The sequence below is a fragment of the Cavia porcellus genome, unplaced genomic scaffold (genome assembly GCF_034190915.1).
Source record: "Cavia porcellus strain 051 isolate PalLab524CR breed Dunkin Hartley unplaced genomic scaffold, mCavPor4.1 scaffold_4, whole genome shotgun sequence".
Taxonomy (NCBI): Eukaryota; Metazoa; Chordata; class Mammalia; order Rodentia; family Caviidae; genus Cavia; species Cavia porcellus.
Window position 1 is genome coordinate 7,711,152 of NW_026947487.1, and position 26,362 is coordinate 7,737,513.

A 26,362-nucleotide genomic window follows, 5' to 3' on the forward strand; every position below is an offset into this window, starting at 1 on the left:
ACTCTGCTCCTTCCTTGTAGTTTTCCTTAGACAATCCATATTCCTGGACTCTCCAAACTTCTGGGGCCTCCACTCTTCCTTTCTCTTCCCACTCACAACTTTACACACTGCACAATGCCTGGCCACCCAGCTCTGTGGAAATCTAGATGGAAGCCTTCCTAACTCCATAACTTTTACATTTTGCATGCACCTAAAACCAGCACCAAGTAGATGATGTCAAGGTCTGCTGTCAGCTTGAACAGTAGCCTACCCAAATATCACAACTAAAACAGAGCTCCATGCACTCCCAGCTGACAAGCCATGGAGATAGTCTCCTGAGGAAGATCACTACACACATGAAGAAGGAGCTTCAAGAACGGAAGAGCACAGCCTAAAGACCTAAAGACCAGGAAAAGTAGAGTGCATAAATTGTACCCTAAAAACCACTCTAGACATATTCTGTCGGGAAACTCACCTACCCTGGGTTAATATGTTGTCTCAGGTTTTAATGTAGGCCCATGTATGCCAAGACCATCTGGTTACTTTCTCTGTGAACTTCTGTTTGAGAAATTCCCTCCCCTAAGTAGAGCCTTCACAGTAGATGTCAGGCAGTTAGGAGAATCAAATTTAACTGCTGAATTACAGGCCCTAGGGAAAATATTCTCTTATATCAAATTCCAATGACTTCAGGCAGCCCTGCATATCCATTCCTACCAGGAGACTCAGTCTGGGTGAAATCTGGAAAAAAACCCTTCATATTGTATGGACAGGAACTCACTTGGTTTTGCTTCTCACTCTGACTGTTGCAGGTATTGTACCTTGTGTACCTTGTGTACATCACACAAGCCTTTACCAAAGCTCACATCACAGACTTCTCAGCCAACTGGACAACTCATTACAACCTTGAAAATTCAGTGGAGATCACCTGAACACAACATTACCTCAAAGGCACTACTAGGAGATGACAGTGCTATTTTAGTCACACCAGAAGCTGATCAGTCTACATGCAAGACGGAAGCTTGATTGAGGATGTTGCACCCAGGGGGCATACCACCCTTGAAAGCTAAATACAAATTAAAATACACTTTTTCTAAACTGCACACTCTGTATGACCTCTCCTTGGAGAAGTCACATTATTTTCCTTTTATTGTCCTCCCTTCTTGACAATTGACATAGTGGCCCATGATACCTAAGGCAGACCTCAGACACTCCCTGTTTTGGTTCTGTATTTTTTTTGTGGATTCTACTTTTCATTACTTTTTTAAAAAGAGAATAAAGCAAAGCAAAATAAAACAGAATAAAGCCAATCAAAACAAAACAGTGTAAGTGACACAGGATTTCAAAACAAGATAATAGAAATCAACCATAGTTACCATAATGCTTCTTGTTGCCTTCAAAATAGCTGCTCGTACCTTCCGCTTAGTAAAATCAAACAAAACAGAACAGAATAGAACCAATAAAAACAAAAAAACTGAACACAATGCAAGATTTCAAAGCAAGATAATAATAAATCCAAAATGACTACCATAATATAGCTTGTTATCTTTGAAATAGCTGCCCATGCTATCAGATATAATAAAATCATACAAGATGAAACAGAATAAAATCAAACCAAACAATGAAAATGATACAGGACTTTAAAACAAGATAATAAGGCTACCACTTTTAAAAGGACATCCCCCATAGATGCTATACTGCATATTGTTGTCCTCTAAATAACAATCAGACTACTGATTTTAGGTGTGCAAAGCCAATGAAACACTAAACCCTACAACATTTAGTGGTATTTTACTTTCGTAACTATCATCTCAGCCTGTGCTTTTCCAGATTAGTTGGTCACTTATGGCAGGGGGAGGGGAGTAGCTTGGCTCTTCTTGTCTCCCAGCCCACAGGCCAAAAGGGTCTGGTGTCTTGTTTTCTTCTCTGTGGCCTGAAAATGGCACCAACTCACAGGAAGGGGCTGGCTTCCTGTTCTCCTCCCGATGGCTCATGAATGCTGCTGACTCACAGAGTGAGGCTGGCATCTAGTTCTCTTCCTCATGGCCTGTACATGGCACTGACTTGCAGGAAAGGGCTGGTGTCTGACTCCCTTCCTCCATTGCCTGGGCATGGCACTAACTCACAGGAAATGGCTGGCTTCTAGTTCTCTTTCTGGCAGCCTGCAAATGACACAAACACAGAGGAAGGAGCTGGTTTCTTGTTCTTTTCCCTCTAGCACATAAATAGCATGACTCACATGAAGGGGCTGGCATCTGGTTCTCCTCCCAGTGGCCGATGATGCATGGTGCTGACTCATAGGAAAGACCTGGCTACTCATCCTTCTCCTGGAAGCCCACAAATGGCATAAAGCATGAAATCTTATAGTGAGCCTTCAGCAATACTTATTTGATCAGGCTTTGGTAATTGTTGATCTTTTCTGATTCCAGTTAAAATTTGAGAGAATTTTCTAGTTCTGTGAAGAATATTGTTAGTATTTTATAAGAATTGTATTGGATCTATAAACTCTTTTGGTAATATGGACACTTAAATAATATTTCTGTCAATCCACAAATAAATCATGTAATTTCATTTTTTCAAAGTATTTAATTATTTTGAAGCTACAGTGAATGGAAATGGTTTCCTTATATTTCTAAGTCTATTATGTATGGTAATATGATAGATTTTTGTATATTGATTTTCAACCCTGTCACTTTGTTGAATTTGTTAATCAGATTTAGAAAGATGTAAGCTTGAAGCACTTCTATTTAAAGAATAATGGCGAAGCACCTCCCCTCCCTGGTAAGCAGTGGCAGTGGGGCAGACTGCAGCCCTTCCAGGGGGAGAACCAGCAGTGTCTGCTGAGATCCACGCCATGTTGGAACTGAGGACGCTGTGAAAACAAATGACCATCCTGCTTCCCTGCTAAGCAATAGTGAACCTACTGCTACATGGCCTAGAGTCAAATATCCCACTTCCCCTATCCTCCTTCTCCTCCTGCCCCACCCCTGCCCATTAGCAAATGGGAACCAGAAATCTGAGCATCTCCTGGGAGGTTGACCATAGCAAATAAGAGGGACTTCCTTCTACCATTTTTTTGAAGGCAAATATTTTTATTACTGTTTTGCTCTTTTCTGATTAATGGTACTGCTCTATTCAATATTCTATTGTGATAAGTTCTATAGTGTTCTATATTTCATCTCATTTTGATATACATGATTGAAAGAACAACTATTATGAAGATAACAAAATATACTGTGATACCTATTACTGTTATCCTGGTAACCTGCTGTGAAGTTCTGTACCAATTTCACTGTATGATCTTAGTTGGCTTTATTCTGACTTGTTCTGTTGTATACTTTCAAAATAAAATTAAAAAAAAATAATAATGGCATGTACAAATAGGAGTAATTTGATTTTTTCCTTCCTTATTTCTATATATTTATTGTGTGCTATTGCCAAATTTTTGCTGGTAAAGTTTTCTTAATTAATTTTGTTGGTACATTTTAGTATATAATGATCACATTCATCACAGGGAATTTGTACCTGTACATCATATAGCTTGATTCTTTTTTTTCCCCATTCACCTATTCTTCCTTCAACCTTTCTTCCTCATTTACAAAACTTTTGTTACCATTTTTCTTTCATTTATAATCATTTTTTCTTTCCCATTCCTCCCCTCTCTCACCTAGCTCCTCTCCCATTTGAACACTTTCTTCATAATTTACAGTATACATTTTGTCCTTATTTACATTTTTAGTTTTTTCACACCAGAGAAACAATGTGGTATTTACACATGAATGTCTTATTTGTTTCACAAGAGGATGGACGCAAGGTGCGTTCATTTACCTAGACATGTCTCAAGCTTATCCTTCTTTACAGTAGAATAATACTCCATTGTATAAAAAGCAAGTATCATCTTCTTTGTTCATTCATGAGAACTGGGCTGATTTCAAGATTTAGATATTACAAACTGGGCTGATATAAACATGGGAAGGCATGTATTACTATGATTTGATGATTTTATTTATTTTGAGAAGATATCAAGAAGGGGAATAGCTGGGTCAAGTGGGACCTCTAATCCTAGCTTTTTGGGGACCCTCCACACTGATTTCCATAGTGACTGCACCAGTCTACCTTCCAACAGGGAAAAAGGGTTCCTTTTCTTTTTTTTTTTTTTTTTAAGAAAAGGAAACGAAAAAATACATGGAGATTTTTTTTAAAAGGGTAGAAATAATACAAAATTACAGACAAACAAAAGGTAAGAAATTGCCGATTGATAAGTTATACATTGTCATCTTAGAAATAGCTATTCAGGTTATAGAATTAAAGTATTTAGAATGACATTCAAAAAGTGACCCTACAAACCATTCTGCTCTATGATCAAACAAAAGCTCAGTAATATGATTATCAGTCCTACACATTTGTTTTACAACTCAAAGAGGGTAAGATTAAACATATCAAAACAGAACAGAACATTTTTTAAAAAAAAACAATTTAAAGAAATACAGATTTCAAAGCAAGTCCACTGGAGATCTTCATTATCTAACTGTCTCTAGCTTCTTACAAATAGTTGTCCCTATCTTCACCCACTTTATATACTTATTGCATGTTATAGAACTAATCAAATCATTACAGGATGATGAAGTCTTTTTAGGTCCTCAAGTTCCAAATTAGGGAAGACAATAGTAACTACCATCGCATCTCTCATTCTCTTTGTGATAGCCGTCCCCATCTCTACATATGCTGAAGTTGAACTCAAGAAACCAGTCCAATGTCATTCTAATCAGCGAACAATAGATTGCTGGAATTTATATTATAATGCTACAAAATAAGCCTTGGGTTTCTCAGCGTCTCTTCCTCAGAGTATCTGTTCCTTACATCTTGCATTATATAATCTGTTCCCGTAAATAATTTTTTAAAAAACCCATGTGTGAATTTCTACCTATATATCTATCCTCTCTGTATTATAGGGAAAACCAAGTCATAGCAAGACAGCAAAACAATTTCCTAGAAAAACATGCAATGGATAAGACATATAAGACTACAATATAAATGATCTTCCGTAGCTACTATGTTTTCTCTTGTTATTTTCAATAGATTTGTCCACAACACTGGCTTATTATAGTTAAACATACTATCACCTATTTTTATAAAAACTTAACTTAGACAGCATTGTAGGATTTGAGAGCTGTTACTAATTCATACCAGTATGGATATCCTTTACATCTTGTCATGCTCAGAGTAGTTGCCTCTACTTTTAGGGTTGATACTAACAAGCATACCAATTTCAAATAGAATCAGCCAAGGCCAACCAATAGTCTTATGATTCAGATACAATTAAGATTAGTCATAGTAAGACAATGTAAGTAATACAGGATTTCAGTTTAAGTTAATAGGAAAGTAAGGATAGTTACCATGGTATAACCTGCTATTTTTGGTTCTAGAGGTCTGTGTCCTCAAATCTGACATGAGTGGACAGACCAGAACAAATTAAATTCAATCTAAATATGGCACTAGGACTACTGTGTCTTTTAAATCGTTATACACCATTAGCACTGACCTCTGCTTTTTTTTAAATATAGTTTCAGAGCTGTCTATACTAAAGACTATAGCTTACCATCTCTGCCTCATGTCTGCTACTCCACTTTTCTGCTATAATTTGTCCACCTTATTCCCTCATTCCATTGTCTGCCCCGTTCACTGAGGCCTCTCTGCCACTGTTGCTGGAATCCTGGTATCTCTTCCTCTCTTTCTCTGTAATGTCCTTCAGCACTCTCTGTAGGGTTGGATTGGTGGCCACGAACTCCCACAGTTCCTCCTTGTCTTGAAAGTATCTTATTTCTTCATTAATTTTTAGAGAGAGTTTTGATGGGTATATGAACTTTGGTTGCATATTTTTTTCTTTCAGGACTTGGAATATTTCTCCCCACTCCCTTCTTGACTTAAGAGTTTGTGTTGATAAGTCTGCTGTTATTTTGATAGTTTTCCCGTTATAGGTAACCTGCATCTTTTCTCTGGCTGCTTTTAATATTCTGTTCTTTTGGTGGATTTCTGGGATCTTGATTATTATATGTCTAGGCGTAGATCTGTTTTGGTTGTAGGTAGCTGGTGTTCTGTATGCTTCTTTTATCTGGATATCATTTCTTTTTGCTATACATGGGAAATTTTGCTTTAATATCTCTGTGAATATTTTTTGTATTTCATTTTTGGATGCTCCTGCTTCCTCACTCACATTCTTTATTCTTAGGTTATGTATCTTTTTGTCACCCTCCAGTTTTTGAATTGCTTCTTTCTGGTTCCTTGTTATGTTTAAGAGGCTTTTTCTTTCACGTTCATATGCCCTAAATCTCTCTTCAAGTTTCAGAAGGCTGTCTTTAGTTTCTGTCAAGGCATTTTGCCAGTGTTCAAATGGAGTTTTTAGTTTCCTGATATTCTCTTTGGATCTGTTTCATGTGTTCTAAGTTATGTTTAAATTCTTCTTCAGATGCTTCTCTTTCTTTTCTGATTTCCTCAGTTCTTCCATCTGTGTTCTCTTGGGTGGGGCTTGTCATTTCTTTAATTAATCTCTTTATATCTTGCCTCACTTGGATCAGGAGTACAGCTTTAAATTCCTCTATGAGATCATGTAGGTACTTTTTAATTTCGGCTGATGCTGTGTCAAGTAATGGATGGTTACTGTGCTTGTTCTCTTCAGTGTTTAGTTCTCCTGGGCTTATTTTCTCCTGTTGGGCAGCTGGAGATTTTTTTTAATTTTTATCTCTTGTCATGTTTCTGGTTTCTTTCAGACTGTCCTGGAGTTCTCTGGCCCTCTCCGAATTGCTTAGGGCCTTTCAGAAGCGTGCTGGCTTGAGTTTTTGCTGTCCTCCCCAATTTACTGTTATCTGGGGTAGGCTGGGATGCAGGGGTGGTACAGGCTAATCTCTAGCCTCTGTGCCAGTTAATTCATTAATTAGGCTGTACTTTCTGGTTGTCACTGAGTTGTGACTATTTTGTATCCGCTTATTGGGCCCCAAGCAGAGGCTTGGTTTAGCCCCAATAGCTCCTGCCAGTTCTCTTTGTACCAGAAGCAGCTGAGTAATGTCACTATGGCACAGGGTTCTGCCCAAATCCCAGCCGTTCTCTTCCAAACCTCTCTGTGACAGGAGCACCAGAATAGCAGATCTGCCCAAAACCAAGATGTCTCCCACTAAGTTCTCTGTGTGGAGCTGAAGCCAGCACGTAATCAGGCTCTGCCAGATTTCAAGATGTCTTCCATCAGCCCTCCCTACAAGGGGAGCTGCAGTTTCTGCCACCAGACTAAAATGTCTGCCACCAGACTCTGTGTTATTGATTTCCCCATGGTGGCGGGCCAGCTGTTCTCTGGCCAACCCCAGCAGCCGCGGGGTTCCCAGTACTCACCAGAGTCCAGTGCAGGTCCTCATTCTGGGACCACCACACACCAAGCTGCCCATCTTTCCCGCACTCCCGGCACAGCGCGGAACGGTGTACAGCGTGCGCTCCCGGCACAGCGCGGAATGGTCAGATATCTGTGCACTGTTTAGATTTGAAATGCCAGAGCCTTGTACATCTCCTCTGGTGCAGTGGTGTAGTCCTAGCTGCTACTCGGAGTCCCGGGTCTCAGTTTCCCGCAGTCACCAAAAGCAGCACAGCTTTTCCTGCTGGGTCCATGGGTCAGTTTGTTGATTTAAAGGCGCGGGATTTGCAGCCTCCCGTTATCAGCATTCACGGTCTCAGCACGACTTTAAATTCTCCAGCTGTACTGTCTTGGTTAATAAGAATCACTATCGATTTGTCTGGCCCTCTCCATGTTGTCATTTTTTAGCTTCTAGTATGATTTCTCCGGAGAGACTCTTCGCTCAATCCCCTAGCAAGCCGCCATTTTTTTCGAGAGCTCGAAGGGTTCCTTTTCACCACACTCCTGTTGTATTTGCTTGTTTGTTTGTTTCTTTCTTTCTTTTTTGTTTGATACCAGGGATTGAACTCTCAACCTAGCACCTGCCAAGTAGGCACTTACACCACTGAGGTAAATCGTGGCCCTCCTGCTGTATTTCTTATTGGTTGATTTCTTGCTAATAACTATCCTTTCTATAACAAGATGGAATCTTAGCTTTGTTTTAATTTACATCTCTTAAATGACTGGCAAGGTTGAACATTTTTTCATATATTTAGTCACTATTTGTACTTCTTCACCTTAAAGTGTCTATTTGTTTCAAATGCCCATTTTGGAGTGGATCTTTAAATTTTGGGAGTTTGACTTTTTTTTAGTTCTTTATATATTATAGGTAGAAGTCCTTTGTCTGAGGAACAACTGGAAAAGGTTTTTTCCCCATACTATAGGTTGTCTCTCTACTCTATTAGTGATTTCTTTTTCTGTGCAAAAAAGTTTTAATAAAATAAGATCCCAATTGTTGATTCTATGTGATAGTTACTATGCAATTGAGTTTTGTTCATAAAGTCTTTGCCTACATCAATGTCTTAAAGGGTTCCATCTATTCTATGTTCTATGTTCAGCAGACTTTATGTTTTAATATTTAGATCTTTGATCCATTTTGATATTAGTTTAGTATGCAGTGAAAGATATGGGTCTAGTTTTAGTTTCTGGCATGTACAAAGACAGTTTTCCAGCACCATTTATTAAAGAGATCATCTGACTTCCAGTGAAGGTATTTGACACCTTTGACAAAGATAGGGTAATTTAGCATGTATGGAATTGTTTCTGCATCTTATAATCTGTTCCCCTGATCCTTGTATCTGTTTTTTGACAGTACCATGCTGTTCTTATCACAGTAGCTTTGAATTATAATGCAAGGATGGTTTAACACACACAAGCAAGGGCTGGTGATGCCATCTGCCTCCCTTTATTGCTTTTGCTACTTTAGATCTCTTCTGGTTCTAAAGGAATTTCAGTATTGTTTTTCTCTCATTTTGTGAGATATGCTGTTGGAATTTTGGGGCACTGCCTTAAATCTGACAATTTTGGAAGTATGACCATTTTCACTATATTGGTTCTTCCAACCTAGAGCAAAGAATGCCTCTTCATTTTCTGATATCCTCTTCAGTCTCCTTTTTTAGAGTAGTGTAGTTTTCAATGTAGAGGTCTTTAACTTCTTTTATTAGATTTATAAGGTATTTCATTTTGGGGGTGATATTGTGAAAGTTGTTTACATAATTTATCTCTAGTGAATTTGTTATCTGTGCACAGAAAAGTTATTGACTTTTTATATTGACTTGGCACCCATCTATACTACTGAATTTGGTTCAAATGCAGAAATGTTTTTGTGGAGTTTTGGGGGTCTTCTTCATAGTGTCATTTCATTCACGAATAATGATATTGTAATTTCTTCTTTTCTTATCTTTATTCCTTCAATTTCTCTCTCTTATTTAATAACTCTAGATAATGATTATAGGATGATATTGAATATGAGTTGTGACAGTAAACATCCTTGTCTTGTTCCTGATGTTAAAGTTTTCAGTTTTTGTCCATTTAGTAGGATATTAGTTATGGGTTTATCATAGATGACTTTCATCAGATTAAGATAAGGACAATTTACTCCAATTTTCTCTATTTTTTAAAATCATGAATGGGTATTGAAAATTGTGAAATGCTTTGCCTGCATCTGTTGAGACAATTAAATGATTTTTGTCCTTGATTTTATTAATATGGTATATTAAAATTCTTGATTTGTGTATGTTAAACCATCCTTGCATCTCTGGGATGAAACCTACTCAGTCATGGTATTTAATTTTGATTATTTGCTGCATTCTGTTTGCCAGTATTTAACTGAGGATTTTTGCATCTGTGTTCATTATGGAGATTAGTGTATAATTATCTTTCTTGGTTGGGTCCTTCTCTAGTTTTGGTATCTTTCAGGAATGAATTTGGGAGTATTGCTTCCCATTCAGTTTCACTAAAGAGTTTGAGAATTAGCAGCATTAGTTCTTCTCTGAATTTATTGTAGAATTCAATAGTGAATCTGTCAGTGTCTAGGCATTTTTTTTGTTGGTAGGTTCTAAATATCTGGTAGGTTTTTAATTAATCTTCAATACCATTGACTGATATTGCTTTATTTAGCATCTTAGTATCTTCTTTATTCAGCTTTGGTAATTCATATGTATCTAGGAATCTGCACATTTTGTGTCTTTCTAGAATACAACTTCTCATAGTAGGAATTTATGATACTTTGAATTTCCGCAGTATCTGTTGTGATTACTCCCTTTTAATTCCTGATTCAATGGATTTGAGTCTTTCTTTCCTTTTTTTTTGCTAAGATTGGCTAAGGGTTTGATTTTATGTAATCTTTCAAATAACCATCTCTTTGATTCATTGATTATTTTATTGTTTTCTTTGTCTGCATTGTATTAATTTATGCTCTGATCTTTATAATTTCCTCCCTCATAAAAGGTTTGGGTTTGGCCTGCTCTTCTTCTTTAGAAGGTTGAGGTTCAATATTAGGTATTTTATTTGAGCTCAGTCTGTTCTCTTGCTGTGGATATTTGCTGCTCTAAATTTCCCTCATAGGACTGCTTTCATTGTATCCCATAAGTTCAGACATGTTTTATTGGCATTTAATCATAGAAAGTGTCTAATTTCTTCTTTAATCTGTGACCCATTGATTGTTCAGGGGGGTATTATTTAATTTCTATGTGTTCTATGAAGTTCTTTTGGTTTCTTTAGCCCTTGATTTCCAAATTCATTGCACTATGGCCTGATAATATACATGGGATAATTTCAATTCCTTTGTATTTACTTAAGCATTTTCTATGAGCTAGTATGTGGTCTATTTTGAAGAATGTCCCAAGTGTAACTGAGAAGAATGTGTATTCTGATGTTGTGAGGTGGAACACTCTATAGACATATACTAAGTCCATTTGTTCAAAAGTTTGATTCAGTTCTAATCTTTCATTGTTGACTTTTTGTCTAGATGATCTATTTGTGACAGTGGGGTATTGAGATCCCTCAGTACAATTATATTGATGCTTGTTTGATTTTTCATGTTAGTTAATGTTTGTTTCATATAGTTTGGTAAGCTGATATCTGTTACATGTATATTTATGACTGTTACCTATTTCTCTTAGACTGTTCCCTTTGCAAAGTTCTAGTGACCTTCTTTGTAAATTTTACTCAGTCTTGGCTTGATATCCACTTTGTGTGCTAGTAGAATAACTAGCCCTGATTTATCTGGGTTCCTGTCACATGAAGTAGCTTTCCATGCTTTTACTTTCAGTCTATATTTGACATGATTTTTGTCATGAATAGGTGTTGAATTCTGTCAAATTTTTTTCATCACATATTAATATGATTTTTTGTATTTGATTCTATTTATGAGTACATTACATTCATTTATCTCCATATTTTGAATCATTCTTTCATCTCTGGGATGAAAACATTCTTATTATATACTATGATCTTAATGTGATTTTGAATTCTGCATGTAAGAATCATATTGATAATATTTGGATCTATGACTTTAAGTATTTTAGACCATAATTTTCCTTTTTTTTTGAACCCTTATATGGTTTCAACAATATGATAGTGCTGGCTTCTAACATAAATGTGGTAGGATACTTTTCTATCTTCTGGAAAACTGTGAGGAACATTGGTGTTAGTTCTCTAAATATCTGATAAAATTCGGTTGAAATTCATTTGGTCCTGGATTTTTTCTGGTTTGTTGATTTTTATTTACTGTTTTAATATCATTGCTTGTTATTGATCTGTTTAGATATTATATATGTTCTTGAATCAAATTGGGTAGGTAATGTGTGTCCAAGAATTTATCTATTTCTTCTATATTCTCCAATTTGCACTCATATAAAATGTTTATTAAGTTTACTGGTACATTTTAGGTATAGATAATGATTACAATCATCTTAGGAAATTTGGACCTGTACCATACATGATATCTGTACATGACATAATTTGATTTTTTCCAATTCCATACCCCACCTATCAACCCCTCCTCCTTACTTACAAAAGCTTTGTTTTCATTTTTCTTCTTTCCTCATTTTTTAACTTTCTCTTCTTTCCTTTCCCCCAGTTCCTCTTCCCAATAGAACATGAATATAAATTTTGAAAATGTTGCATAGGCAACCCATTTAGGACCTTTCTCATCTCTCAGAAAGTATTAATGTCCCCTATTCCTTTTCCTCCCCAAACTTTCCTACTCTTATCAAAAGAAGGAAGGAAAGAAGAAATAAAGAAAATAATGTGTGATCATTCTCAGATTTCATAGATGTCTATTGTAATTTTACTTTTTTATTTCTAATTTTATTAATTTCAACGTTTTTCTCTTTTCGCAAGTTTGAATAAAGCTTTGTCAATGTTGTTTATTTTCTCAAATAGGCAACTCATTGATTCATTGATCATTTGTATTGTTTTTGTTTCAATTTTATTAATTTACACTCTGCTCTTTATTATATATATATGTTTTTTTTTCCTGTACTGGTTTTAGGTTTGGTTTTTTCCTTGTGTTTTAGGACCTTGAAGTGCATCATTTGATCATTTATTTTGTCTCACTTTATCTAGTAGACATTCATAGCTATAAACATCTCTATTAGAATGGCTTTCATTGTTTCCCACAAGCTCTGATATGTAATTTTCTAGACATCATTTGGAAAACATATTTATTTCTTCTCTGATTTTTTTTTGCCACTTATGATTATGGGACTCTTCTATTCATTCTCCAAGTTCCTGTGAAGTTTTTGTGCTCTCTTTTTCTCCTTCATTTCTAGTGTCATTCCTCTGTTATATAACAGAATGCATGAAATTTTTCCACTTGTATCTATTTGTGGCTTAAAATATTGTCTATTTTACAGAAAGTTCCATGAGATAATAAAAGTACATTCTGCTGATGTTGGATAAAGTGTTCTATAAAATGCTTCTCGGTCTTTTGGCTAAGATCAAGTTAGTATCTGTTCTTAAAGTACTCTATAGATAACAGTTAAGTCAATTTAATATACTAAGTAGTTTATTTAACTCTTTCTATTTTTGCCTTGTTGACTTATTTGTAACATTGGGTTCTGAAGTAAACTGTTACTATTTTACTGGGAAGTCTGACATTGTATGTAGTGTTTGTTCATTTTGAGACTGCAACGTTAAATGAAATAAATCAGATATATAAGCTTCACTTTCTCATGGTGTGTCTTATATAAGAAACCCAAAGTACAAATAAAGAATAAAATATAAGATAGATAATAGGAAATAGAAAGATAGATCTTTCTCAGTTGGAAAAGAGGTTAAAAGTTGGAGGGAGGGGAAACAGATAAAAAAAAGAAATTAAAATGTGCTGTGAACATGTACCAACACCATACAAGAAATGCAAACATTATGTACTACAAACATGTACTAGTGAAATAATTTTAAATTGGATATATATGTGTATGCATATCTATATGTATGATTATTTCTTCTTGGTTAATTTGCTGCTTTACAATATATAGCAATCTTTATTGTGCCCTCGGATCACTGTTGTTTTGAAATTGACCTTGTCAGATATGAATACAGTTGCTTTTACTTGCTTTCAAGCTCCAGTTGGTTGGAGTATTATTTTTGCATTCTTTCACTTTCAACCTGTGTTTGTATGTGAGATATGTTTCTTGCAGATGACATATATGATAGGTTTTCCCTTCATGGTTCTGCTCAGTCATCATGGCAGAGTTCCATCAGGGTGAAGAAACCACAAAAGACACCTTATCTGACTTCTCTTTGATCTAAGCCAGATGTCCTGTCCTTCCTTCCCTTGCATTCCAACAATTCCCCAATCCCTGACTTGCATGCACTAACACATAGCAGCAATTCATCACTGCCAACTAATCAAACTCCTCTCCACGAGGTAATCTTAAGCAATCCCCAATAAATAAATAAATAAATAAATAAATAAATAAATTTGTTTTTCATATCTATAATTCGACTTATGAAGATATTCTAATTATTCTGTCTGCTACTCTATCTCTCCCTCATAAATCAGAACTGTGGTGAATTGCTCAGGCAATAGCAAATAAGAGACACCATTTTGTTCAAGATTTTCCCATTGGGCTGACGGCCATCCCAAATCAAGACCCCCAAATGGAACTATCAGCCTGATGCTGAAGGTTCTAAATGGGTAATTCAAATGACCAACTGTCTTACTTGGGGTCTCCATAAAACTTCTTGTAAACAAGTTAATTACTAAAAATTGAGAGAACAGACTCAATGAACTGATGAGAACCTGGCAGCTTTTGTAACTCAGTTCACGGAGCTTCCCTAAGTTTACTGATGTGGATCTTGCAATGCTTGAGGGAACGGTTTTACTTAACTCTCATTTTATCTCTTGGGTGGTACCAGATATACAAACCAAATGCAAAAAATCTAATTTAGGCCCTCAGTCCCCTCAAAAAGATCTCTTAGATACGGCTTTCCATGTCTTTAACAATAGAGAGCATCAATTTAAGCAGAACAAACTATAAGAACTAAAATTGCAAGCCAACAAGATTTAGAAAAGATTAAACTCCAGGTCAAACTTCAGGGCCAATTTTTTGCTATAGCAATTGAGGCTCGAAGAGATGTCTGGTAGGTAAAAATGCTCACAAGGAGCCACTAAGCCCTAAGCCCCACTGGACCATGTTTCAAATGTGACCAAGAAGGCACTGGGCAAAGAATGCCCAAACCCAAGGCCAGCTCTTGGACTGTGTCCCACCTGTACCCAAAAGAGCCACTGGAAGTATGACTTCCCTGTCCACCAGAGAACAGATAAGTCATCAACTTCTCTGCCTCACAGGAGCCAACAACAATATCTCCTCCGTCTCTGGGTTTTTTTGTTGACTGTGTCATCTGCTATGATTTGCTACTGGAAAAGATTGATGGGGTTCTGGGTCCATGGCCCCCACAAAGGTGACTCTCTCAGAACCTTGAATCTCTAGATATTGCAGGCAAAATACTCTTTCCTTATTGACACAGGGGTTATGTATAGTATTATACCTGAGTTTAAAGGCCAGTGTTCTTGATCACAGATCTCTGTTGTGGAGGTTGACAGTAAGCCAACACAGTCCCTACAGACAGGCTTCATTCCTTGCTAATTTTAGGAAATATTTTTCACACACAATTTCCTAGTCATTCCAATTTGTCCTGTGCCTCTTTTAGGAAGAGACCTACTATAAAAACTTAACTTCTCTTACACCAACCTCAATATCTATGCACCATAACCTCTACCCCTTCCCTTTCTGCTTCCCTCATTGACCCAATAGTATAGGACACCTCCAATCCTATGCATGCCACTCGTGCAACACCAATTTTAATTTGCTTCAAAGAGTCTTCCATTTTTCCTTGTGTTCCACAATACCCAATAGCCCCAAAACATCTAAGGGGACTTAAACCTCTCATCTGCTATTTGCTATCTAATGGATTCTTAAACGTCACACATTCACCCTACAGAATACCAATTCTCTTTAGTACTTAAAACTGACAGTTCATACCAAGTAATCCAAGATCTCAGAGCCGTAAATAATGCTGTCACATTGACACACCCAGTTGTCCCAAATTTGTACACTATTTTATCATATTCCTCCACCTACTTTCCACTTTTCAGTTTGAGATCTCAAAGATGCTTTCTTCACTATATCCTTATACTTTGATTGTCAGGTGCATTCACATGGCGAGACCCAGATACCTTTCAGTCTGCAAAACTGACATCGACAGTTCTAGCTCAAGTCTTCAGGGACAGCCCACACTTCTTTAGCCAAGTCCTTGCAACTGGTCTTGCTGTGATTGATCTCCAACTTAGCACACTCATCCAATACACTGATGATTTCCTTCTCTGTTCTCCAACTAACACGTCAGCCATTCTCAACATGGCTGCACTACTTAATTTTCTTTCCAACTGAGGATACAGAGCCCCCCCCCAACTAAAGCCCAAATAACCTCACCAAAGATTAAACATTTGGGCCTCACCTTTACTCCTACCACACATTCTGACCACAAAGCTGTGCTTTGAGATGTCCAAGTACCATTTACAAGACAACAGTTACTGTGTTTTTTAGGCTTAGCAAACATTTTCACCTTTGGATTCCCAATTTCATATCTCAAGCACAACCTCTGTATCAAGCCTCAAGGGATCGCTATCAAAACTACTAGGTCCAACAACCCCTGTTCACCCCGTTTCTCAAACATTGCATGGTGTTTACACATAGTATATCACCCACAGTCACCCAGCAAGGTAAAAAAAAGCAAGGAGCCTTATAAAAAGTGATCTCACAAAACTCATTCTAGAATTATACCAACCATGGCCTGAACTTCTTCCCTTAGCCCTGATTAAACTTAGGGCATTTCCTAGAGAACCTACTCTCCTTAATCCACTTGAACTCATGTACAGGAGACCTTTCTTATTACACAACCTTCCATTTTCTCCAGATCTTCCTCCTCTGGCTGACTAGATCCCAATCCTGTCCTTCCTCTGACACCTGATGCACTAACATGCTGATCTATGTCTTCCCCAGCCCTTGGAGGATAAAATACCTGACCCTCCCATATCCCCAGGAGACCTAACATGTATTAAATTTCCCAAATCCACAGGTGCAGGACTTCAACCTAAGTGGATTTACATTGCAGCTTCAATTGCTGTCAAGGTCCCTGGACTATCATGCTGATTTCACATCACTCAAACAAAGAGATATCTTTTTCTGCCTGGTAACACTGACACTGAAGACACGGAATGGACCCTGTGGGTGTCATACCGCTTATTATCCCTCTTGTCTCTCTCTTACAAAACAAAAACAATCCTAAAGATTTAGCAAATGCTTTGCTACCCAAACTGGTTTTGGGTCCCATATTGCTTCATAATTTTGTTCTTTACAATAGCCTTTCACATGTCATATTCACTGTGTCTTTCATACTTAACAGTTTTGCTTTTCACAATTCTCGATTGCCTCAGCAAACATAATGTATATCTTAACCAAGACCATTTTTCTCATCTCTCCAATAACATCACAACCCTCCCCTACTCCAACCTATAACATGGGAGAACTGCTGGCTGCACTCACACCACTATTGCCCAAGCCAATTGGACATCAGCACCTTTAATATTTAATATCCCTTGGAATGTGCTACTCACCATTAAAGCTTACCTAACAGGCAACCTATGTACAAAACCAATGTCCCCCAATTTTACCTCTGTGCTGATAATCCTATTTGTCATGCTATGACTACTCTAATTTTCATTGCCCCTATTGGAGGTGTAAGTCTATGGGATGCAATAATTATCGATTTGGACAAGTCATGATGATTATATCTAAATATATGTAACCACCACACATACATTTTGGCCACAAGTCTTACATGTTCACATAAAAAAATCTAGAGGCATATCCACTATTTCCCCATAGTCAGATATGGAGCTTTCATTTACATGTAACCCTTACCCCTAAACCTATGTTTCTAACACTTTGCAAAAGACTATTTCCCACGGTACATACTATCACCAACACCCTTATATCCTCCAAAATCTCTCCTATCACACTACTCATACCCTGGCTTCTTAACAACACTTAGCAATTTCTAAGATCAGCACTCCAACTGTCAGAGGATGATGCTCATCTGTCTGACTATTGGCTATGTTTATCTTTACAGCATCTATGTATGACTCTGTCCAAGTAGACCAATCCACCTTTCAAACACATCCATTGACCAAAATTGTGGGGGCCCCTTCACACTAGCTCCTGGACAACTCTGCCCTACAAAGTTGACAAGGATCCACCAGATCAATGGCTCTAAAGCCACTTCACATGTGGGCATTCTATCCCCTTGCATTCACTTACAAAAGGTGACTCCTAAATTGTCAATCAATACACCTGCTCCACGGACAATTCTTTGCCTATGGACATGGAGCATATACCTGCCTCCTATCTACATGGCAAGGCTCTTACACTGTAGCAGTAGTTGACCCACAGGTAACACTTCTACAAAGACACAAATAATACTGGGACAACAAACCTCTCTGTCACTTACATCTCATACACTTACACACACAGCTGTGTTAGCCCCATCTTGACAGGAATAGGTGTCTTCTCGGCTGTAGGTATGGGGGAAGAGGGACTTGGAATAAGCCTTGGTTACTACAGTCAATTACCACATGACCTGAAAACCTCCATCGATGTAGTGTCACAGACTGTTGACTCATTACAAGACCAACTCATTGACAGCAGTTGTTCTCCACCAGGGGTATTTGGTGTCTTCATCACAGAAAAAGGGGGATATTGTGCTATGCTGGAAGAAGAATGCTGCTACTTTGTAAATAAATCAGGCATAGTTAAAGGGCAAGTAAAGCTCAGGGAACTTGCACTTGAACTGGGAAAAAGGTACGCTGTCTCTAATTCCTCTCCTTGGTCCTCCTGGTGGCCTACACTGGACATGTGGGCTCCTGTTTTGATGCCTATCCAAGGGCCCCCATTCACTGTTATCTTTTTTGTTTGTTTGCTTTTGCTCTTAGTACTCTGCACCTTCAAACTCCTTTCATGATTTATTCAATCTAGAATCCAAGCTTTGACAACTAAACAACTCCTAGACCTCAGGGATACTCTGTCTTGCAGACCCACGTGGAACCTGCCTGGCATGCTTACACCTCTGCTGTCTCTTACATCACCCCTGCTCAGCAGGAAACAGCCTAAGAAACTAGCATTGCCTTCTGTCATCAAAAGGTGGGAATGATAGGTTCCCCCTCCCCACAGTTTTGCTTAGTCAACAAGGCAGAGGTCCAACACGGCAAAGGAAACACAAAACACACTTTATCTGACTTCTCCCTGATCCAACCTAGCCTTCCTGTCCTTCCATCCCATCCACACCAAAGATTCCCCAATCCCAACTTGCATGCACTAACATGTAGCAGTAATCCATCACTGTCAATTAGCAAACCCCTCCCCAAGAGGTAATCTTTATAAGTAGCCCCAATCCTCTGTCTGGTGACAGAGCTCCCATATTCTCAGTGTGTGTGTCTCTCCCATGCTTGCATTAAAGGTCTTTCTGTTGTTTGTCTCCTTCCTCATTTATTATTTCTGCATCTTTAGATTGAGTGCCAAAAAAATAATCAATATTTTTTTCTTTAGATCCAAGCTACCAACTTTTGTTTATATTTGCAGAGTTAAGACCGTTCACGTACATTAACTGTTCTTGTTGCAAGCTATATATTAATTCCTATCATTTTGCTATTTTAAAAAATATTTGATTAATTTCTACTGTTAATTCATTTATCTCCTTTCCCATTTAGCTTACTCTTTCCCTTTATCTAATAGTTTTTGTTTTGGTCTGTAGGTAGGATTCCTTTAAGTATTTTCTGATATATGGCTTTATTGTCATAAATTCCTTCAGTTTACAATTACCATGAAAGCTATCTTCCTTGACTTAGAAGGATAGTTTTACATGATACAATAATCTGGGTTGGCAATTATTCTTTGAGTTTGAAAATCTCCTTTCCAAGATTTTCTACCTTTTAAGATTTATATCCAAAAATCTATTATTATTTGGTTGTAAAGCCTTCTAACTGAAATTTTTCTGTAAGTACTTTTTAGTAGTTTCTTTATTCTGATATGTGGCAATCTTGGGGGAGGGAGCTACAATGTATTGTATGGAAGTTTGTCTTGTTTGTGTCTATTTGGGAATCAACATTCCTTACCTAATAAATATCTATCCCATTCCTCAGTTTTGAAAAATTTTCTGCTATAATTTCAGTTAAGAGTTTCTTAAAGCCATTACCCTAGCTCTGTGTGTCTTCTGGGCCAAAGTGACAGAAGTATTTCTTTTACATTTAACCAAAATGTCTTGCATAGTCTATTCAGTGCTCCTTTTCTTTTTGCTTTGATCCTATCTGCATATTCTAATGTTTCCATACTTCGTTTAGCTCCTGATACTCTTTCTTTTGATTTACCTTGTCTATTGCCTAGACATTCAACTGACTTTTTAGTTTGACTTATTGAGGTTTTCATTTCCAGCATTTCTGTTTAGTTCTTTTTCAAAATTTACATCACTTTATTGGAATGGCCTTTTTTGTTGTCTTTTTGTTTGTTTTTGAAATAGTCTCACTAGGTAATGTAGGTTCGCCTTGTGATGTTCCTGTCTCAGCCTTTCAAGTGCTGAGATCACTAGAGTGATCTTTAGTATTCTACTTTATTTTTTAATCAGATGCTTATTTATATCTTCTTTAAGCTCGTCAATCATTCTAGTAATTGATTCATTCAGCTGCTTATTTGTTTCTTCTCTGATTTTACTTATTTTAGCTCTATAGAACCAGTTTTGGGGGAGTTATCTAATTTTGGTTTGTTGGCTTGTTTTCTCATTTTAGCTGTATTTCTATGTTCAAGCTTGTAGAAGAGTAAAGTGAAGTGTTTCCTTCATGATTGTTGGGGTTCAGTGGCTTCTCTAAGTTCTTTTCTTTATGGTAAGTCCTAGGTTGTAGTTATTTCTTCATGTGAATTTCACTCCGGAAGCTAGGTTCAGCTCTTATTACTGCTTTAAGAGGAAAGAGTAACTCCCAGTAACATCAACAATGGAGATGTTAACTACGGATTGTCTAATACTTGAGGACTTAATGAAATTGGTTTCTACTATTTCATTAGCTGAGAAAAAGACACAGAGAACAATAGTTATAGTAGACTAGAAAAAATAACCATTGATATGCAGATTATTTTAAGTAATGTGTAGGTAAAAGAAAGAAAGATATGAAAAAAATAAAGAGAAAGTGAATTGAGAATAAAATGACATATTAACAGTAATGGTAATGTAATACCAGAAAAGGAAAGGGATAGGCAGAGAGCAGAGAGACAGAAGCAAGTATGTGGAGGAAAGTAAAAAGAGTATAGAAAGGAAGGAAATATCTGGAAAGTAAGAGGAGAGAAAAAGAGTGTATGTAGTTGCTAATCAGCTGACCAAATTTAGATATTCCTAAGAAGCAACTAATAGTATGGAAATACATGATGAAACACGGTAGGATGCTGTGGTGTGGAAACAGAACACCAATACTCAATCCCGTATCCACATATACATATGTCAACAGACTGACCCATGTCATACAGATTACAAATGTAAGTAAAAAACTGAACTCATAAAGATAAAATAGCGACTGATGTGTTTTCTTATTTGGGGTGAACATCCCTACACAGTTTACTTCTCCCTGTTTTTAACCCATAGTGTTCAGGTGCCTCTCATTTTCTCAGGGTGAATAATGGGGAATTTGCTCTGTTCAGTGAGTCTCAGCCCAGGATTCCCAATCAGTAATGACCTCCTAGGAAGCTCCACTCTTTTTCTCTCTTTCTCTAGAACTCCTGGCTGCTATGTATCAGCTTCCTCAGCCCCCCATTATTTTATGGCATCTGGCACTGGGGAGGAGGTTGTCTCAGTGAGTAGTTCTCTCCTCTCTCAGTGCCTGTGGTTTCCAACTGCTGCTGACCTATAAGTTTATCTCTGGCACTTGCTTTTCCCTGTGCTTAGTACCAGGGTGCCAGAACCACTCAGTGAGGAAAACACTTAGGGAAATAGGGCAAGAATGATGAATGAGCTCCACATGGTGTCAGACACCTTAGATACTTCTCCTAAAAGTCTTCCATTATTTCACAGAATGGCGCAGTTTCCAGACCAGCACTGGGAGCAGAGCCCGTGAATGGGAAAGCGTTTTTCAGTTATTACCTCAGATTCTGCGTCATGTCTCAGCAGGGGAACCATGCAGCTAGGCCGGCACAGTGGGCAGTGGCATCCGGCATGAGTGTCCAGCTATGTCTGCCCATCTGGTTTCTTCCTTCAGATTCTTTTGCACCTTTTACTGCATGTTGGGACAGTCTCTGAATCTGCTCTGAAAGCAACGCCAAGAGTGAGAACAACCTCACTTCTTCCTCTGTTTTACCTGCTTTACCTCTATCTTCAAGCTTCCCTTTTTCCTCTGTTCTACCTGCTTTCTGTTTGACTTAAACTGTGTTCAGTAGTCAATGCTTCTGTCCCCTTCTGTAGCCACAATGTGTTGGGGTGTATGTCAAAGCTGTCTGCAAGCACTCCTTCCCCTCTGCTCCAATGAGCTGGAACTCCCTGTGCAGGCAGATTTGTCAATCAAGCAATCCAATCCTTTGCTTTGTGTAAGATACATTTAAATCAGTTTCAGGAAGCCTAAGCATAAATTAATAGGCATAAATTAATACAATGCAAGTAGAAAGGAGTTATAACAGTAGATGAAATAAAATTCAAAACAAGAGGCTTAAAAGAATTACTGTCTTAATAAATGAGCTATTAACTCATTAACTCAAAAAAATCACTGTAACTACTTTTGTAATAGAAAAGCTACAGTATATTAAAAAAGGAATATATAAACACTAAAAACACAACACAGTGCTGGGAGTTTAGTTCAGTGGCACAGCACTTGCCTGGCAAATGTGAGGTCAAGAGTTCAATTCCTGGTACCCCCTCCCGTATAATAATAAAACACAAGTCTTTATTATATTATTCTCAGGCTGTATCCCCCTACAAGCAGATTCTGGGGCAAAGATTAGAGTAAAAATAATTTATTAGAGAAGTTACAGAAGAGGAACAATTAAAAAATGAGATCAAGAATGATAAGAAGTCAATAGTTTGGCATTTATAAACATATTACCAAAGGGCATGAAATTTAATACCTTGGTTATTAGGTTACACATTCCTCAGAGTTTTCTCACCTGAAGAATAAGAACTAATTTTTTGTTTTTATGTCCATATCCTGAATGATATTCATAGAGTCTCTAATTCTGCTCACATTTTGTGAACTAAGATGAACAAAAAGTTTGCTGTTGCTGCTGCTGCTGCTGCTGCTGTGTGTGTGTGTGTGTGTGTGTGTGTGTGTGTGTGTGTGTGTGATATATACCTATTTGTACTTCTGATCACAGAGATACAGGCCAAAAGGACCCCTGGTACCTTTATGTTTGGCCCCAGAAATCTCATGTGTGTGCAAGGTGACTGATTGGATCATAGGAGTTTACTCATCATCAGGGGACTCATCCATCAGTAAGTTTAGTAGATGAATATATGCTAAGAGGAGCTGGGACCTGGTAGGATTTGGGTCACTGGGAGCATGACCTAAAAGCTTGTATTCTTGTTTCTAGATCTTCACTTATCTCTCTGCTTCCTGGATACCGTAAATTGAACAGCTTTTCTTCTGCCATGCTCAGAATACCATGCTGCTCCGCCTGGAGCCAGCCAACTATAGATAGAAACTCTGAGCCAAAAGGAACCTCTCCTCCTCTAAATTGTGAATGTTGGATGTTTTGTTTCAGTATCAGAAAAGTGACTAAGACTGTACTTATGGGGTACCATAAAGCAAAGAAACATAATCATTGTAAAACATACACACTTTATGGTGTCATTTTTTAGATAAAAGTAAATACACATATCTTACTTTTCTTATTGCTGAGACAAAATACCTGACACTCAAAGTCAAAGGAGAAAAGGTTTATTTCAGTTCACAGTTTGTAGAGGTTCCAGTACATAATCAACTGGCTCCAAATCAGGGTGCATGGCAGACATGCACCACAGAGGAGAAACAGTTCATGACAGAAGAAGACAGCAAAAGCAAGCAGCAGGGGCAACAAGCATCAAGCAAGTGACCAGCAACAAGCAACAGTTTCCCCTTACCTCTTACTCAGTCGACCCATTCTTAGGATTGGTAGCACTGACATCTAGGGACCCCTTAATTTTACCCCAGAAGGATGCCAAACCAGCCAGGAGACCAATTTAGTAATCACACATCCTTGATCTGAGCGTTTTACACTCCAGTACCAACCACCTATGAAAATTCCCATCTATGGCCATATACGGATTGGAGGTAACATCTAGAAATAAACCATATCAGTATCTTTTGTATTAATTTTTATTTTGCCTCTCAAATTGGAATAGTAGTGACTATTTTGAGTTCAAGTACTGATTAAAATATGTAATCCAGTCAGGCATCATGGCATACTGTAATTCTAGCACTCAGGAGGCTGAGGCTGGGATTGCCATGAGTTCAAGGCTAACCTGGGCTACATAAAGTAGTTCAAGACCAGCCTGAACTACATGGTGAGAATTTGTCTCAAATGTATACATAATCAACAGAAAACACCTGCAGTTAGTGTTTATCTTAACACTATGTCAATAATCAGAAATAGATTTATGAATTTGTTACAAGTAAAGTTAATAGCAGATCTTCAGGCTTAGATTGCAAATTTTAGATTGCAAGTTAAAAACCCTTATATTATTCTATATGTGAAAAGATTCAAACTAAATATTAAAATAGAGTATGTAAAAATATAAGTAGTACTTAGTATTATAAGCTCAAAAACCCAAAATGTGCTTTACTTATTATAACTTGTTCTCTTCCTGTAAAACTTGTGTAATTGTCAGTTAAGTTGCAACTTTAGAATCATAACTTCAAAAGGTGCTGTGATTGTTACTCAATGTGGCCTTATAACTGGTTTTTGTTCTGTAACACACCCGCCGCCTAACACCCTCCCTGTTTCCTTCGTTCCTGTAACTGCTCCTCCCACGCTCCGATGTCCGGGAGACCCACGTATTCCGAGGAAAATTCAACAAGTTACCATTTAGGGAACCAACGTGATCCTCAAACCCTCACCTCTCTCATTGTGGCTTGTTGTTTTAGAGCTCCCTGCAGCCCCTCGTTGAGCTCACGCTTCTCTGGCTGCTTTTCTGGAGCAGTGCTGCTGCTGAGCTCAGCTAACAAAGCGCTTTTTAAAAATTTTTGGAGTCAGTCATTTTTCTGCCCATATCACTTACAAAAAGAAATTAGAATCAGTTGACTTATTAAACACAGTTTTATTTCTCAGCGACTACTATACAAAAGTAACTCAATAATTATAAAATTAAACTTTTGACAATGTAGAAACTAGACAGTCAGTGATAAAAATAATACTTTTCTAGAATGCACATAGAAGATGGATAACTGATATGAATAGGAAACTTGCAACTCAAAATGAGAATTCAGAAAATAAAAATATTGAGGAACAAAGAGTTTTATAGTAATTACCTTAAGAATTTAAACAAGTGCATTTGAAAAACACAGATTCTTATCAATTTTACTACACAAGTATTTCCATTAAAATATTTTGTATATGCTCTTCTACAATATTCCTTTAGACACCACCAGGTGCCAGAAAAAAAGCTATACTAAGGAGAAGATATTTTAGAGGTAAACTACTCATGAATGTTTTTAAATTTGTAAATAGAATCTAAAAACTATCTCAATAAATATTAGCACGATTAAGTCTCAACTGGCATTTTTGCCCAGCACCATAGTCAATCAGTTCTTTGTAGGTTAAAAAGTATGATTTGCTTTTACCCTTTGAATATAGGTGAAATGAGTACTATGTTTAACTTGTTTGATTATTTACTCCACACTGTATTCACAAGTCAAAATATTACTGTGTACCCTGTAAACTTCTACAATCATAGAGTTAATTTATAGTAAGAATATATAGCTCTTTGAGCATGTGAATCCCCCAAAGATATTAATTTAATCAAGATTAAAAATCTGGTATTTAGAATAATCTTTGACATTTCTGGTATTTGTTGCTTCACTAGATACATTGATATCCTCAGCAGCATAATGGTTTGTGAAGCACTGAATCATTCCAGACTGACTCCATATGAATGGATTTTGATGGCTTTCTAATAATTTTTATAACTCCATTTATCACTAGAATCACCTTTTAGATATGGAGCAACTTTTCTTTTATTATTTTAAAAGTAGTTAGTTAGATTTTAACCAAAGTAACTGTTGGGTTTTATTTATACCACTCCCCACTTCACAGTGCCCTGAGCATTAGTTTGTGATCCAAAAATGATCCAAAAAAACCACACTTTCTGTTATAGTAGAAATCTGTACTAAAAGGCTACCTTATTACCAGACTAATTATACTTTTTTATGCATTTGCTTGAGACACATGCACACACACACACGCCCACACACACACACACACACATACACCAAACAACCACACTCTTATCTTGTAACACACTTTTACTTCTTCGATAGTGTGTGTCACACAGATCTAGAAACACAGACAACAGGTATCTATACAAACACATGCATTCAGACAATATTACCAGTATTTTTCATTTGGGGCCTGAATATTATTTTACTTTATTTTCTGGTATTATAGATTTTCAGATGATATTTATAGATGCTAGAATATTAAGGACAAAATTTGAAATGATTAAACTTCAGTTCTTTTGGTAAGACCTATATTATGAAATGATATGTCAAAGTCCTACACACACAAAACATTGTCAGAAATTCTTTGGAAGAAGTTACTTTATTATGAAAATACAAGTCGCCATAAATTTTTTTTCGAGACAGGTAGATATGGTGTGATTTTCCTCTTCTGAATGTAAGGTATAGCAATGAATCTTTGAATGAGCCATATCTGTTTTCAAACT

At 37.2% G+C, this 26,362-nt stretch overlaps 1 pseudogene; it reads left to right on the forward strand.

Moving 5' to 3' along the window:
- Positions 1-12,829: 12,829 nt before the first annotated feature.
- Positions 12,830-12,937, forward strand: LOC134475843 (U2 spliceosomal RNA; annotated as a pseudogene).
- Positions 12,938-26,362: the final 13,425 nt, after the last annotated feature.